Source organism: Hyperolius riggenbachi, chromosome 7, assembly GCF_040937935.1.
Source record: "Hyperolius riggenbachi isolate aHypRig1 chromosome 7, aHypRig1.pri, whole genome shotgun sequence".
NCBI classification, from domain to species: Eukaryota; Metazoa; Chordata; class Amphibia; order Anura; family Hyperoliidae; genus Hyperolius; species Hyperolius riggenbachi.
Window position 1 is genome coordinate 94,793,402 of NC_090652.1, and position 15,709 is coordinate 94,809,110.

The 15,709-nt window shown below is 44.7% G+C and overlaps 1 protein-coding gene across 1 annotated transcript in view; it reads left to right on the forward strand.

Annotated features, from left to right (window-relative positions):
- The first annotated feature begins 3,396 nt into the window (after positions 1-3,396).
- LOC137525597 (lysosomal dipeptide transporter MFSD1-like) overlaps positions 3,397-15,709 on the forward strand; it is a 107,408-nt gene continuing 95,095 nt past the window's right edge. The window contains exon 1 of the mRNA XM_068246745.1: positions 3,397-3,472. The gene's annotated coding sequence lies outside the window, so the exon portion shown is untranslated. The remainder of the gene's footprint in view (positions 3,473-15,709) is intronic.

Here is a 15,709-nt window from a genome sequence, read left to right on the forward strand (position 1 = left end):
GTCCCTCTTTCCTCCTCATTTGTCCCTCTTTCAGGACTTTGTCCCTCTTTTTATGTAAATATATATATTTCTCCACTAAAAAATGTGTTTGACTCTAAACTTTATTCCCATCATTTAAATTGATATATTACTAACTTTAAAATGTTAATATGAAGGAAAATGAACCAGGATAGAAAGGACCAGCGTGGTTTATAATAAAAAAAAAAACGTATTTTTCTTACGAAAGCTCTATAATGGTCAGTTGGGTCTGAAAGGTGACCATTCCTTTCAGTATGTGTGACTAGGGGTGTGACGGGGACGTGATTAGTTGGTGTGGCAGGGGCGTGGCTTAAGTGTCCCTCTTTCTCATCTCACAAAGTTGGGATGTATGCTTTTACATCCTGCGTGTGTAGGTACATCACTCTACTGCAGCACCAGCAGTGCTGCTGGCAGCTATGCAATACAGTGATTCAGCTGTAGCTTTCTCAAGCCTGCCCTCTAGTGGATAATAAGTGTAGCAAGGAGACTGTAGAGTTGGTCTGAGTGATCGGGGGCGGAGCTTAGAATGCAGATTGTAAATTTCACCCTGGGGGGCTATGTGCCTATTGGAAAAGCTGCAATCTGCACCTCCCTTAATATAATCTTGCTGTAATGTCTGCACAGCACAAGCGATGGCTGTCCCAGCAGAGAGAGGTCAGTAGATGAGATTTTCTGAGTCCAAGAGGGTGAAAGGTACTTCAAAACTACTTGCATACAAGGCCGGTGACTATATGGAGTCATGTGACCAGGATTAAATAGCCCCTAGAGTCACGTGCTCTGTGACAATCTGCCGAGGTCTGTTGTAAGATTTTTCTGAATGGCTGCAAATGCTTATTTAAATGCATTTTGTTAATTGTAATGTAATCTACCTTAGTACAGAATACACATACTAGCAAGATATCTTCAAATCTGTAGTTACCCATACATGTCCACACAGACAGCTGGTAGCAATAGCATGTGAAGTGCATACATTCAGTGGACGTTGGAAAACTAGAGCTTGGTGAGAGTGATAATGCTTCCTGTGAGTTCATGCCCGTTTCTAGGGCTGTGCGATAGTGTTGTCCGGATCATGAACGATTCGGATCTTTGATCCGAATCTATTTTGTGAGTCGAATCATCCGAATCATCAAAATGAGTGATTCGGATCGCAAAAGGGGCGGGTCCAGAAGCGACACGCCCCCTCTCAGCGGGCAGCGGGGTCCTGGAAGCAGAGCAGAAATGGATCGCTCTGTTGGAGGGGACTCAGGGGAGCCAGCCTTGCAGGGAGACAGGTAGAGGGGACATGGGTGCCACTGCCAGATATGTGTAGAGCACACACTGGCTGAAATGTGCTGCTCATTATAGGCTGTCTGTTCTGTAGCTGTGCACAGTAAACACATTGGAAACTTTTGGCTCAGCACAGCTCAGTAACTTTGCAGGCACTGTGATTGCAGCGTAATATGATCCTCCTGCGCTCGGCACAGCTGCACTTATCTTTGGGGAATGCTTTTTTTCACTGTGTGACGTTTCCATTCAAGGTATACAGATGAACATGTAGGTGAAATATATGTAAAGCACATCGGCGTACCTACCGGGGATGCGACCCCCTCAGCCGCAGGGGGGCCCGGGGCTGCTCTAGGGCCCGCTCACTGTGCGGGGGGGGGAGCGCTGCTCTGGACCCCCCAGCAAGGTGCAGCTCAACTGGCCGCAGCGTCTAATAGACGCTGCGCCAGTTCATTCCCCGCTGCCCCACTCCAGCAGCCTGCATAGTAGTGTTGTCCGGATCATGAACGATTCGGATCTTTGATCCGAATCTATTTTGTGAGTCGAATCATCCGAATCATCAAAATGAGTGATTCGGATCAGAAAAGGGGCGGGGCAAGGAGCGACACGCCCCCACTCAGCGGGCAGCGGGGTCCTGGAAGCAGAACAGAGATGGATGGCTGAGTTGGAGGGGAGCCAGCCTTGCAGCCACAGGTAGCTGAGAGAGAGGGGACATCGGTGCCACTGCCAGATATGTGTAGAGCACACATACTGGCTATAATGTGCTGCTGATTATAGGCTGCCTGTTACATAGTGCTGCACAGTGATCACATTGGAAACTTTTGGCTCAGCTCAGCACAGCTCAGCTCAGTAACTTTGCAGGAACTGTGATTGAAAGGCAATATGATCCTCCTGCATTCGGCACTAAACAGCTGCACTTATCTTCTGGGAATGCTTTCTTTCACTGTGCGATGTTTGCTTTCAAAGTACACAGATGAGCATATAGGTGACATACATGTAAAGCATGTGATTGCAGCATGTGGGTATTGTGTGCAAACATTTCTGCTCTCTGCTCGTCCCTCCTCCCTTCTCTGTCCACTCCCTGCCCTCTGTCCATCTTCTCCCCTTCTCTGCGTGTCCACCCCCCTCTCCTTCTCCTGTCCAGAGCAGGGAAAGACCTGTCCTGCTATTCATTCCCCCCCCCCCCCCCCCCCCCAATGCTTCAGTAGTAAAATGATCCGAGATTCGGATCAAAGATCCGGATCTCTTCAATGATCCGATTCGAATCATCCGGATCATTGAAAAGATCCGAACTTCCCATCAGGGGAGGACTGGGACCTTTTGGCCTGGGGGGAAAACACAAAGTAGAGGCCCGTTATCACAGCAGCCCCAGCCCAAATGACATCACACACGTGTCCCACATGCCATATGCTGGTAGTCACATAGGAAACACAGCAAGGACACTCGAGGGACAGCGTGACAGGTAAAGTATAAATGCACTGGCACCGGGGGGCACATAATACATTTTGAGTTACAACAGTCGGGGTTTCTATCTCTTACACAAGTCCTGCAAGCAGCCCTTCTGGAGTCTAGGGACTGTCAAAAACTTTTCAACCTAAACAATATCTTATGTAACAATAACAATAATATTTATATAGCGCTTTTCTCCCTGGGGACTCAAAGCGCTGTGACCCAAAGCGCTGTGACCACACATGTAGCTGTGCACATGCAGTTAACAATGGTGAGAGACCAGACAGATGTTTTCCCACGGACCCTGCAGGCAAGCCTCTGCTCTGTATCATGCAGTGTATATTTACTAGCTTGCCTGCCCTGCAATTGCTCTGTAATTGGGCATTTATTTCCCTCATTCAGCCTAGTGTTTCACATTGCCTTATACAAAAACCTGAATTCACCAGGCACAGTGCCAGCCCTAAATCATTCAATGAGAGGCAGCCTGGGGGGAAATCTCCCCCCTTCCCCCCTGGCCAGTCCTCCCCTGCTTCCCATCATAGTCTCCGGCAGGCATAGCAGGGCTACGGCAAGATGGCCGCCGAAGAAGCCCTGCACTGGAGACTATTTGTGTCTCTAGTACAGGGCTTCGGCAGCCATCTTGCCGTAGCCCTGCACTCTGCCTGTCAGCGCGGGAGATGTGCTGCAGGAGGACTCGGGGAGCTGCGAGCCAGATGCCGGGAGAGGAGAAGACTTCTGTCAGGTAAGTGAATTGGTTTTTTTTCACAGGTGCATTTTTTTTTCTAGTGTCTGCTGCCTACATTGTGATTTTCAGGTGTCTGCTGCCTACATTGTGATTTTCAGGTGTCTGCTGCCCATATTACGATTTTCAGGTGTCTGCTGCCCACATTACGATTTTCAGGTGTCTGCTGCCCACATTACCATTTTCAGGTGTCTGCTGCCCACATTACGATTTTCAGGTGTCTGCTGCCCACATTACGATTTTCAGGTGTCTGCTGCCCACATTGCGATTTTCTGGTGTCTGCTGCCCACATTGCGATTTTCTGGTGTCTGCTGCCCACATTGCGATTTTCTGGTGTCTCCTGCCCACATTACGATTTTCTGGTGTCTGCTGCCCACATTGCGATTTTCAGGTGTCTGCTGCCCACATTACGATTTTCTGGTCACTGCTGCCCACATTGCGATTTTCTGGTCACTGCTGCCCACATTGCGATATTCTGGTGTCTGCTGCCCACATTACGATTTTCAGGTGTCTGCTGCCCACATTACGATTTTCAGGTGTCTGCTGCCCACATTACGATTTTCTGGTCACTGCTGCCCACATTGCGATTTTCAGGTGTTTGCTGCCCACATTGCGATTTTCTGGTGTATGCTGCCCACATTACGATTTTCTGGTGTATGCTGCCCGATTAGGGCTGAGCTCTCGGATTCCGAATTTCGAGTTTGCCATCGGAATTTGGCAGTTCCGAGTAAGCACTCGAAACTCGAAAATTCTGCAATTCCGAGTACCGAATTCGTGTTTACATTGAAGTCAATTGTGGCAAATTCCGTGGTGAATTGTGAAGCCCCCTTACATGCTATCATCACCAAATTTGGCATGTATATTAAGTATATTAAGATGAGTAGGAGCATGGTAAAAAAAAAATTGTGAAAAGACCTTATAGTTTTTGAAATAAACGATTTTAAAGTTTCATAGGAAAAATGTTTGTTAAACTGTGTAAAATGACACTGCTGCAGTACAGGTTACTGCATTCCGAGTTCTGTATACATATTGTATACATTTCATGAAAACAGACAGCGTGGGGTCCCCCCTCCCAAGCCTCCTTAACCCCTTGTCCCCCATGCAGGCTGGGATAGCCAGAATGCGGAGTCCCTGCCACGTGGGGCTTCGCACCCTGAGCTATACCAGCCCGCATGGTCCATGGTATGGGGGGGCTCTGGAGGAGAGGGGCGGCCAACCTCCCCCTCTCCCCCAGAGCCCTTGTCAAATCCATGGACAAGGGGCTCTTCCCCACCTCCGGTGCCCCAGGAGGAGGTGGGGGCCGCCGACATCCTGGGGGGTTCATGGTGCCATCCGGGGGTCCCCTTTAACAAGCAGACTCCGGAAGCGGCCCCCTCCCCAGGAGAAATGAGTATAGGGGTACACGGTACCCCTTATCCATTTCAGCAGAGAGTTAAAAAAAGAAATAAAAACACGACAACGAAAAAAGTCCTTTATTGCTCTGGATTAACCAGGGATACTTACCTTGGGATAATCTCACGCCAGTAACCTCAGGAGTGGTCCCACGCCAGTATCCTCTTATGACATCCCACCTCCCTCCCACACTGACGAACTCCCACCACTGAATGGTCACAGTCAGCTTCTGCATCTGTATAGCAGAGGCTGAGAACACGAAAATTTTGCCTTTAAAACAAGAAATTTCGGCAAACAGTGATGCAATCAAAATGGCCACTGGGAAATCCCTGATCGCTGGAGGCCACACTAGAGTGGCGAAACCAGTGATTTTTCACATAGATGGTGGGTCCAGGTGACCAGAGCAGGAGGTTCCCTAATCCCCTGGACCCACCCATTCATGTGAAATAACGCGTATTCTGACACTCTGAGGTGGCCTCCGGGGAACGGGGATTCCCCAGCAGCCATTTTGTTTATGACACTGTTTGCCGAAAATTCTTGTTTTAGCAAACAATTTTTGTGTTTCTAGCTTATGCAATACAGATTGCAGAGTCTACAGCCATTCATCCCCAGGAGTTCTGCAGGATCGGCAGGTGCGCGGGACCTCCTAAGAGGATAGAGGGGGGCACAGTGCAGGAAGGTGGGAAAGTGGGCACAGAGCGGCGGGGAGGGGGGGAAGCCTCCCCTCCCTCACCTAGGGCCCCCCCTTGCGCACCTCCCTCCACCTCCAGAATTCCAGCCAGCCAGCGGAACGGCTTACCGAGAGCGATAGCTCTGTGTGCCGCTGGTCTGGTATTCTGCACTGACACTGTCCAATGACGCTCTCGCAGTACTTCCTGTGAGAGCGTAATTCGACAATGCAATGCAGGAGACCAGACCAGCAGCGGCACACAGAGCTCTTCTCTCGGTAAGTGATTCCCGCTCGCTGCCGCTGCTGGCTGCAATTTTGGAGAGGGAGCACAGAAGGGGGACCCTAGGTGAGGGAGGGGGGAAGGCTTCCACTCCTCCCCGCCACTCTGTGCCCACTGCCCCCCCCTTCCAGCATGGGGGCCCCCACTAACTGGTGACCTGCCTACCAAAACTGGGGGCACCTATAGACCTGGGTATATCTCTACTGGGGACACCTATATACCTGCCTACCTAAACTTGGAAACTTGGCAGCGAGCGGAAATAACTTACCGAGAGAAGAGCTCTGTGTGCCGCTGCTGGTCTGGTCTCCTGCATTGCATTGTCCAATTACGCTCTCACAGGGAGTACTGCGAGAGCGTGATTGGACAGTGTCAGTGCAGAATACCAGACCAGCGGCACACAGAGCTATCGCTCTCGGTAAGCCGTTCCGCTGGCTGGAATTCTGGAGGGGGGGGGGGGAAGTGCACAAGGGGGGGGCCCTAGGTGAGGGAGGGGAGGCTTCCCCCTCTCCCCGCCGCTCTGTGCCCACTTTCCCACCTTCCTGCGCTGTGCCCCCCTCTATCCTCTTAGGAGGTCCCGCGCACCTGCCGATCCTGCAGAACTCCTGGGGATGAATGGCTGTAGACAGCCTCTGCAATCTGTATTGCATAAATACAAAAATGTTAAGAGGAAAGGTCAGGAGGGCGTATATCCCAATGAAATCACCAAAAACACCTATTATTAATTTTAAAATATCATAACTTTAATTTTATCATCCAAAATACAAAATATTAAAAAATGCCAAACCGTGGTTGATCAGAAACCCTGCAACCCTCATGCATAACCTACTCCTTGTGTCAGATTCACTCCAGACTCATACACCTGCCCCTGTGACTGGTCACTATTGCGACCACTGGTACCAGTAAAAAAGCAGGCATAAAGTCCCTCCAAAGAGATGAGGTCCTTGAATGCTGAAAAAATCCAAAAGATGTTATGAAAAACGGGGACAAGGCAAGGCAAGAAAAAATGTGTCCTCCAGATCTATTCACCTGCATGTAATAATCAATATAACATCAGTTGTTGCCATAGACACACTGTTGCTGGTTCAGAGCAAACTTGAAAATGCAAACTCCAAGTCCATTGGATCATTGACAAGAAATGCTGTTGTTATTAGTAGCAAGCGATGACACAGCATAGCAGAATGGCATAGTCATAAATGCACAGGTACTTGATAGCATGCAAACAAAGGAAGCCGACACTGTATGCATTGGTTAGTAGCAGCTGCATGTGCTCATGTAGCAAAAGTACTTTGTCATACAGTACCAATCCGCCGATGTCCAGCTCCCAATGTCCTGCAGTTGTATCGAGATGATGTTGAGTTCGAAGTAATCCAAGTTATGCCTTGTGCATCAATGGAGCAGAGGCAGAGAGCTCTACCAGGGCAAGCATTGGAGTCCTTGGGCAGTCCAGAGCAAAGGGACGTGGAGCAGGGCGCCGGGGCAGCGATCACACACACGCCAGGCAAACCACGCTAGCCCACGACATGTTTCACCGGACACTTCCGGTTTCCTCAGGTGGGCGTGGCTACAGCATTCAACATCCTGTCGTTCCAACGTACACTATGTGGCAGCGCCCAGCCAATAGCGGCGCGCCGTACCCACCCACCCCAAATCCCGCCCCCAGGAGGGAGGGTCGGGGGACGCGATCGTCACCAGCCCGACTCAGGCAGAGGAGGGCGGGCCCGTCCGCACGCATCACCGGAGAGGGCGCAACCACACCAAACCCAGCAGAAAAGGTCGCCCAGGAGCCCCCGGGGGCGGCGCCCGAGGCCCCCCCACCACCCCCCCCCCACCACGGCACACACCGAGGAGAGAGGTCAGATAGACTTCATCCAGGGGGCGCCAGGCGCGATGGAGGGGGGGGCGGGGGGAAACCACGGGCACAGCCCCCGGGCGCAGCCAGCGCGACCAGCACATGAAATGTGACTAGTTCAAGCTACAAAAATGTGTGCAGATGCACGCGCATCAACGTTACTTTTATATGGGCTATACATAAAATCTCTGCATCATCTCATGCTCTCCACCTCAAGGAGAAAAAGAAAAAGGCAGTGATGGTGATTAGAGAATTCGCATCCCCCCATCACAATGCGGCCATAAACAGCCCGGCTAAACCAAATCTGGTCGCCCTGTAGGTTAAACAGAGTTAATTTATTAGTAAAGCAGAACTCTCGGTGGTGGAATGCCGCATCAGCACCACTCCGGTATAAATCCACAAGCAAAAGAGGGAGCCCAAAACCCAGAACCCTCAAGCACCCACAGGAAGCCCAACTCATCACAGGGGTAGAAAAGAACTATAACTAATGGACTCATTGAGACCCGGCGGTTCTGTCGCACGCAAATCGAAAATCCATCTTTGTTCTTTTTGTAATAGAAGATGGTCAAAATTGCCCCCTCTAATAGTTTTGTGAATACGGTCTAGGCCAACAAAACGCAGTCTTTCAAGACTACATCCCTGTTTGGCCCTAAAGTGTCTTGCTACCGGAGTGGGGACACCAGAAACACTCTTATTCAATATACTGGTAATGTGTTGGGACATCCGTGTCCTCAGCTCATTCTTCGTTTTCCCCACGTAGAAAGCTACACACGGGCATATCAAAAGGTATACCACCAAAATGGTGGCACAATTGACGAAGTGGTTAAGTTCCCAGGTCCTGCCATCCGGCAGCAAGATTGTTTTACCAACACTGATATAACGGCACATTGTACAGCCTCCACAGCTATACGTGCCATTTACCTTACAGTGTTTAGGGGGGCCATCTTGTCCCTGAAAATGACTCCTTACCAATCGGTCCCGAATAGAAGGTGCCCGACGGTAGGCTATCTGTGGTGAGCTGGAGATCACCCCATTTAGTCTGGGATCGTTCGTGAGGATATGCCAATGACGTCTGAGGATGTCCTCAACACGGTTGCTCTGTGCACAAAATTGTGTGCAAAATCGCGGAAATGAGGATACAATCCTTTTGGTGTTACCCGCATTTAAGAGTTTGTTTCGATCGCTCACTTGAGCTCTATGAAACGCCTGTTTTAGTGGCTTATCTGGGTAGCCCCGTGCCCGGAACCTCCTCCGAAGGTCATTGGCCTCCTCCCGAAAATCTGCATCCCTTGAACAATTGCGTTTGACTCGCAAGTACTGACCAACCGGAATACAGTATGTCCGGGGTGAAAGCTGTCCGCTCGCAGGAGAGAGTTCGTCGACGTTTCCTTACGATAAAGGGTTGTATAAATGCACCCCTGTTCATCCAAATTAATTCTTATGTCTAAGAATGGCAATGTTTGTAAATCCCATTGTAGAGTGAAACGTAGATTGAGATCGTTACTATTTAGTAACTTGACAAACTCACCAAGTTCGGCCGGACTGCCCGACCACAAAACGAAGATGTCATCTATGTACCTGTGCCATAGAGAGGTCCTCGCTGGAAAAAACTTTTCGCTCCCACCCCCCCAGGTACAGGTTGGCGTAGGAGGGGGCACACGTAGTCCCCATCGCTGCACCCTGCACCTGGAGGTAGTGGGAACCTTCAAATACAAAAATATTATTGCGCAACAGAAACTCCAGCAAGGAGAGGAGGAGGATATTGTGCGGCACATTCTGCATTCCTAACTCACTCAGGAATGTCCCGACGGTTTCAATGCCGAGATCGTGTGGGATGCTTGAATACAGGGCCTCCACATCGAGGGCCGCGAGCAGAGTACCTGCCGGGACCTGTATGCCTTCCAGCATACTTAGCAGGTGAGAAGTGTAAGGAAATTTAAGCATAAGTATATACACTGTCAGCAGCCATTTTGTCTCCCCTGCAGCCATCTTAAGAATCCATGTATAATATAGTGAGCTTTTAAGTTTAGCCAGAGTTTGAAGCTTCTATCTGTCATGCTACACTGCATTCTCACTTCTTCAATTCTGTTCTATCTTTGTCCATCTCTTCAACTTACAGGAAACTTTTCTTGTGCCACCCTAACTGTCTCTTAGCACCTGCAGAGATGTCATGGGTTATGCTGGGAAAGTCCTCATGTATTATGTAAATCTTGTATCATGTAAATCGAGGACTGGAATTTCTATGTCTATTGAGTTTGCGCAGGATGTACAAATTACTGTATAAATATAATGATTCAAAGGCAATACAGGCAATCTGTCTATCAGTCACAACCTGTGTGTGTGTCTTATTGTGACTGACCAGATTCAATGCCAGTACTGGTAAAGATATCACAAAGTATTATCTCAGTATTATTCCTAGGTCATTCCTGAAGGTCCAGTGAATCTGTGAAGGAACCACTTCCTTTCAGCTGGGAGCTCGTCCTGGGATTCTTCAAGTGCCTCCAGTTCATGTGAGTACTAATTATGTCTTTATCTGGAAGGCTGTTTATTACTTACATGAATTGTTGTGGGTGTCGAAGCAGGCAACTCGGGGTTTGAATAGTATTCAGACTTGGGGTCTAAAATTTTGATAGTATAGTTTTCAATATATAGACCTTAATTTAGGAAAAAAAAAAGGGGGAGAGGGATGACAGGTAATAGGAATAGGGAATAGGTTTGACTTTTGGTAAGTCTAAATTTGACTTTTGGTAAGTCTAAATTTTAAAATTTTCTGACTTTTTAGGTAAAAGTCTGAATGAATTGGGTGTTAGATTTTTTGGGAAAATCTAATTTGTCTATCTGGGTCTGATCAACTCAGTAGTAATTTCTTCAGGAAAGAAAGAGTTCCTTTTGGTAAGGAATTAGAAATAATTTCTTTTGGTAAGAATGGTAAGAATAAGGGTTTAGATAGCCACCATAGTACATATTGATTATGTGGGTTCAAATACTTTGTGATTTCTAATATATGTTTGTCTGGTCGTCTGCTTATCTTATCTGTTGCATAGAAGTATAAGATAATTTGTTGGTTTTTGTTTTTCATTTGTGTGGAACTTCAAGTCCAAATCATTATATAGAGTGATTTGGCTCCACTGTATTGTGTCTTTACTAAATAATAGATTGGGTTTAAAGAGAATCCCTAGACTTGAATAATATATATAAGAATCCCTAGACTTCAATAATATATTTCTCTACTAATACAGTAATGTAAGCAAAGAATTGGTTAGAATTTATTTGCCCCGCATTATTATTACTAATAATGTGTGTTTTATGTCCGTCTGGTTGCGCAAGCGATGGTATAAGATTCTTACTGTATTTCTGAAAGATGGGTCAGTAAAATTAATATGGAAGACATTCATGAAATTCGGATGAGAACGGTCATTTATCAAAATCTACAGTATAAATTCTATGTACGTACAAAACTGGTTTCAGATGCCATATTCAATAAATATCTGTTTATACTGAGACTTGTACATTGACCGTCAGAAATTATCTGAATTACCCATGGGTTATTTACTATAAACTTTTTTGTAACAGAACATTTCCCAAAATACAGTAATGTAATTATTTCCTGTAAATTAGGATCTAGTTATAAAAGGACATGTATCATAATGTATTCATATGTATTGTGTACAACCTGACACATATGTGTGTAAATTGGGAAATTGTAGTGAGTGCATGTTTGTGAGATGTATGATAGAGAGGTGATAACTGCAGGGACGTAACAATAGGGGGGAGGGGTACAGAGGTACTGACCGTACCCATGCCTTTGGTCCACAAGGGCTCCAAAGGGTCCACCTTCTATCACAGTATTAGCCCTCTATTGGTCCTGTAGTGGTAATAATTACTTCTATAGATGGTTTGAACAATAACAGTCCTTAACACACTGTTCCCAGTGTGTCCCAATCCCCTCCTTGCACCCCTGACACTCTAAATGTCTTTGGTAAGTTTTGGCGCGCTGTATCAATTGCCCTGTATAGAGTTCTTGGGGGGGGGGCCTAATGTAAAACTTACACCAGGGCCCGCAGCTCCTTAGTTCACCCGTGAAAGTGTGTGTTGAAACCATGGGTATATCTGCCTCAATAAAATAGATTTTCTTCTTTCTCATCTTTAAATTAGTTGTTAGCAAATAGTTAATTAGACAGATACACACTCCTATAGGTAATGATTTTTAGAGGTAATCTTGAGATAATCAGAAATACTTAAATTGTCGTATTAAATAGTGTTAGAATTCCCCTGTAAGTTTGAAAGGGTTAAAGATGAGGACACGTCATTTTTAAGTGATCTAATCTGCGCCCGCCAACATCTGTGTGGTGAGGAAGTAAAAAGTTTATTACTTTTTAATCTAATGGGGTCTAACATTAAAACATTAGATTAATTAAGAAACATATATGTCCGTAGATGTGGAGAAATATCAGGTATTTCTGCATATATACGGATGTATTTTTTGATAGTTAGAAATAAAAGAGTTAAAATTGTATTGAGATAGGTCCGGTTCTGTGACAAAAGATTCATTTTTTTTCTCTCTTTACTTGGTGTTTCCGGGTGGCTGCACAAAACGCCTGCTTGTGGGTTTTCATCTCCTGCCAGCAGAGAAAAAAAAAGAGGAACTCACGTACAATATACCTTATATCTGTATGCATGTATACATACATATGTATATACGTATCTTATGAGTTATATTATTGGAGTATTTGGAACAGTGAATAATTTCTACATAAATTTCTTTTGTCCCTATCTTTCTTTAAATATACCTGCTTCTGTGATCACTACCCACGTGGCAGGCTCTAAATAAATCCACAAGGCTAGTATAAGAAGTTTTAAGAAGAATGATTTTTCTCCTTAAACTTAGTGTCCTTAGATTAAATTAGATTAATTAATTGATACCAACTGTCACCCAGGTCTATATGTATGTGAGTGAAGTTTCCCATATTACAGAATAGATTTGTCTTTGGTTTTTTTTGATGAGGAAACTGAATGCCTGGGGGAAACCCATGCAGACATGAGGAAGACATGCAGACTCCGTGCAGATGTTGACCAGTCAGAGATTTGAGTAACATTACAAGATGAAAACACTGATTGCTATACCACCATGTTAGTATAATTTTTTGTGTAAAATGAATTGAGGTTTTAGTACAACTTAATAACATTATGGATATGATGACAATTGTCACTTAGACCCATAAAACGTGTACTTAAAGTTAGAAATTGTATCACATTTATTTTTAAAGTAATAGTTAGTGGTGTTCATTTGAACAGAATTTCTATGGATTACTGAAATAACATTGTATTTCAGAGTCATATAGGATTCATATATTGTATTCGGTGGTTCAATGCGGATCATTCCTAGACATTTTGAGGATAAAATTTTGCGCATACGTTGATAGGGAATGTTTAATTAAAACTCCTAACAGATAGATATCTTATATAAAAACACACCTACTTTTTGTTGAAATGCTGCCTCTGTAAAGTCTCTGTAAAGTCCTCCACATTTTGCTGGTCTGGTCCACCAGAATATATAAAAAATACTAATAAGTCCTCATCATATATCTATCTCTCTTCGCCACACAGAGAGAAGAAAAAAAAATGCTCCTCCAAAACCACATTGTTAAAATGAAATGCAACTGCCTACATTCTGATTCAAATGTTTCTAAGTATCACTGTTAAGGAGATATTGTATCTGATCTTAGATTTGTACAACTATGAACGCAATTTTGAGATCCGTCTGCATGATTTGCATATAAACACTGAATTTCCTGTATTCGAGTTTCTGTGAGTAGTATGCTGTCACTGCATAATGCTTTAGCAGAAACGTCATTTAAAGCTTCATATATGGGTCCAGGTCATTATTTGTAATCATTTCCTGTAATTAATAAGAAAATATGTTTTTTTTTTAAGCCCAAAACTCTTACAAGTCAATTAAATTAAATTAAATCCTTACACTCAGCATAGGAAAATAAGTACATTTTTCTTAGCCTTAGGAAAATAGCTTAGTTTAATGCTTGAACCTTTTTGACAAACTGCAGAATCATTTGATGTTGATATGACAATTATTTGGATGGATTTTTGGATTTTTGACTGAATTTTTCACTGTTCTGAAGACTCTAGGAAAAAATACACTGTTTAATTTTATAGTGTAATGATTAGAAGCTTTACCTCTGGCAGAATTTTAATTTCAGTTCTGCTTGATCTGTAGTTCAGTGTCTGTTTAGTAAGGAGGCCTTAGCCTAGTCTCTGTAGTGCTGTTCTTTGTATGTGTGCCTATAGAAGTGTGTCTCGGTGACAACCATAGGTATAGTACCTTGAGTGCACTATAGGGAAAAGGACACTATAGATGTTCTTTGTATGTCTGTAGCTTTAAATCTAAAAGGGGACCCAACCCTATTACAGGGAGACAATATTGGCCACTGTTCCCCTGTACTGTGACCCTGCTCATAGTAGCCTTTCACTAACTCTGACCAGACATTAAAATAACTTTAATGTATGGTCAAAGAGGGGAAAAGAGCCCGCCCTGCCCAGGCCTAGTGATCTGTGTCATGTCATTTCATGTAGTGGTGTAGTAAGAAGGGGTAGTGAGATATTGCCACCTAAGTTCATATTGCACTAGGGCCACCTAAGTTCTTTAAATACATCGTATGATTGTGGAAGGTATGATGGAATGAGAGTGTGACTTGTAATGGAAGAATGGAAAAGTGGGAATTCATTATGGTGTAAAAATTCATTGGGAATTTATCCTCTCTGCCATGTATGGAGTCACATACTCGCACGGGTACAGCGACACGACGTCATGCGAACGGGGTATTGCGAGAGATCCGTTAGGGTCATAGAAAGATCCGCTAAGTATGTGTTGAAGTTCATGGTGGAGAGTATGAATCATATTGGTATTACAAATACTAGGAAAAATAAATGACTTATTGGATTTTTGGGAAAAACAGGATGCTCGCACATTTCTCTTTATCTTTCAGAAACAACTTGCCAAACATCTATCCTGAGGAGGATGACTGCCTGACCAGAGTCCATCCGGAAGTAATCCGGAAGTAATCCATCCAGAGTAATCCATCCCGAAGGGAGTCTCTGACCAGACCAGAAACTATCCTGAGTCTATCTTTACAGAAGGATTTTCTACTGGATCCACTGTTTTGGGTGAAATAGTTCGACTAAGGCCTGAATCCCAAAAAGAGACTTTTCATCAGTTCCATAGTTGCGTGTGTCATCTGTTGAAGAATGGAACAAGATCTGGATATCAGACCCAGGAAGATTGTATGGATTGTGGGACATTCTTATGTGTATTGGGCTCGTAGGAAAGCTACTAATAGTAGCTATGGGGAAAACCTTGGGTTATCTAAAAATGACTTCTATTGGTTCAGTACTAGAGGGGTGGGCTACGATATTAAGGATATTCTAGATGGAGAGTTAGTTGGAAGTCACATTATGGGTTACTGCTTTCTGAATAAGTAACAGCCTTCATCTCTGCTATATTATCCTCTAGGAAAGAATTAAGATTAGGGTTTTTGTAAGCTAAATAATGGGTTGATCTGTAATGAGTTGATATTTTTATCTCAATTACTAAATAAGGCCAAATGCTGAATAATCCAGGGATTTTTTCTGATTGCCATTTTGGAGTCAGGAAGGAATTTTCCCTTTCCGGGGCTAAATACACTATGCCTTATAAGGGTTTTTCGCCTTCCTCTGAATCAGCAGTGAAATGGGCCGGTGTGGTGTTTTGTTTTTGGTTAAACTTTATGTACACACATCCTTCTTCAACCCAGATAACTATAAAATTGTATATTTATCAGTCAGAAAAATATATATATATCTACATACATATGCATACGTGTTGTTACACATATAATTCAGCAGACCTGATCTCAGTGGGCAATTTTCAGGGTAAAAGTCTCCTATTTTTGGTACCTTGGTCTTTAGTAGGTTCAAGTTGGCCATAGTTGTCTTGCTAAGTTTTTCTAGAGTATTATATTTTGTCCTATCCTAATTGTGAATATAATTGATGAG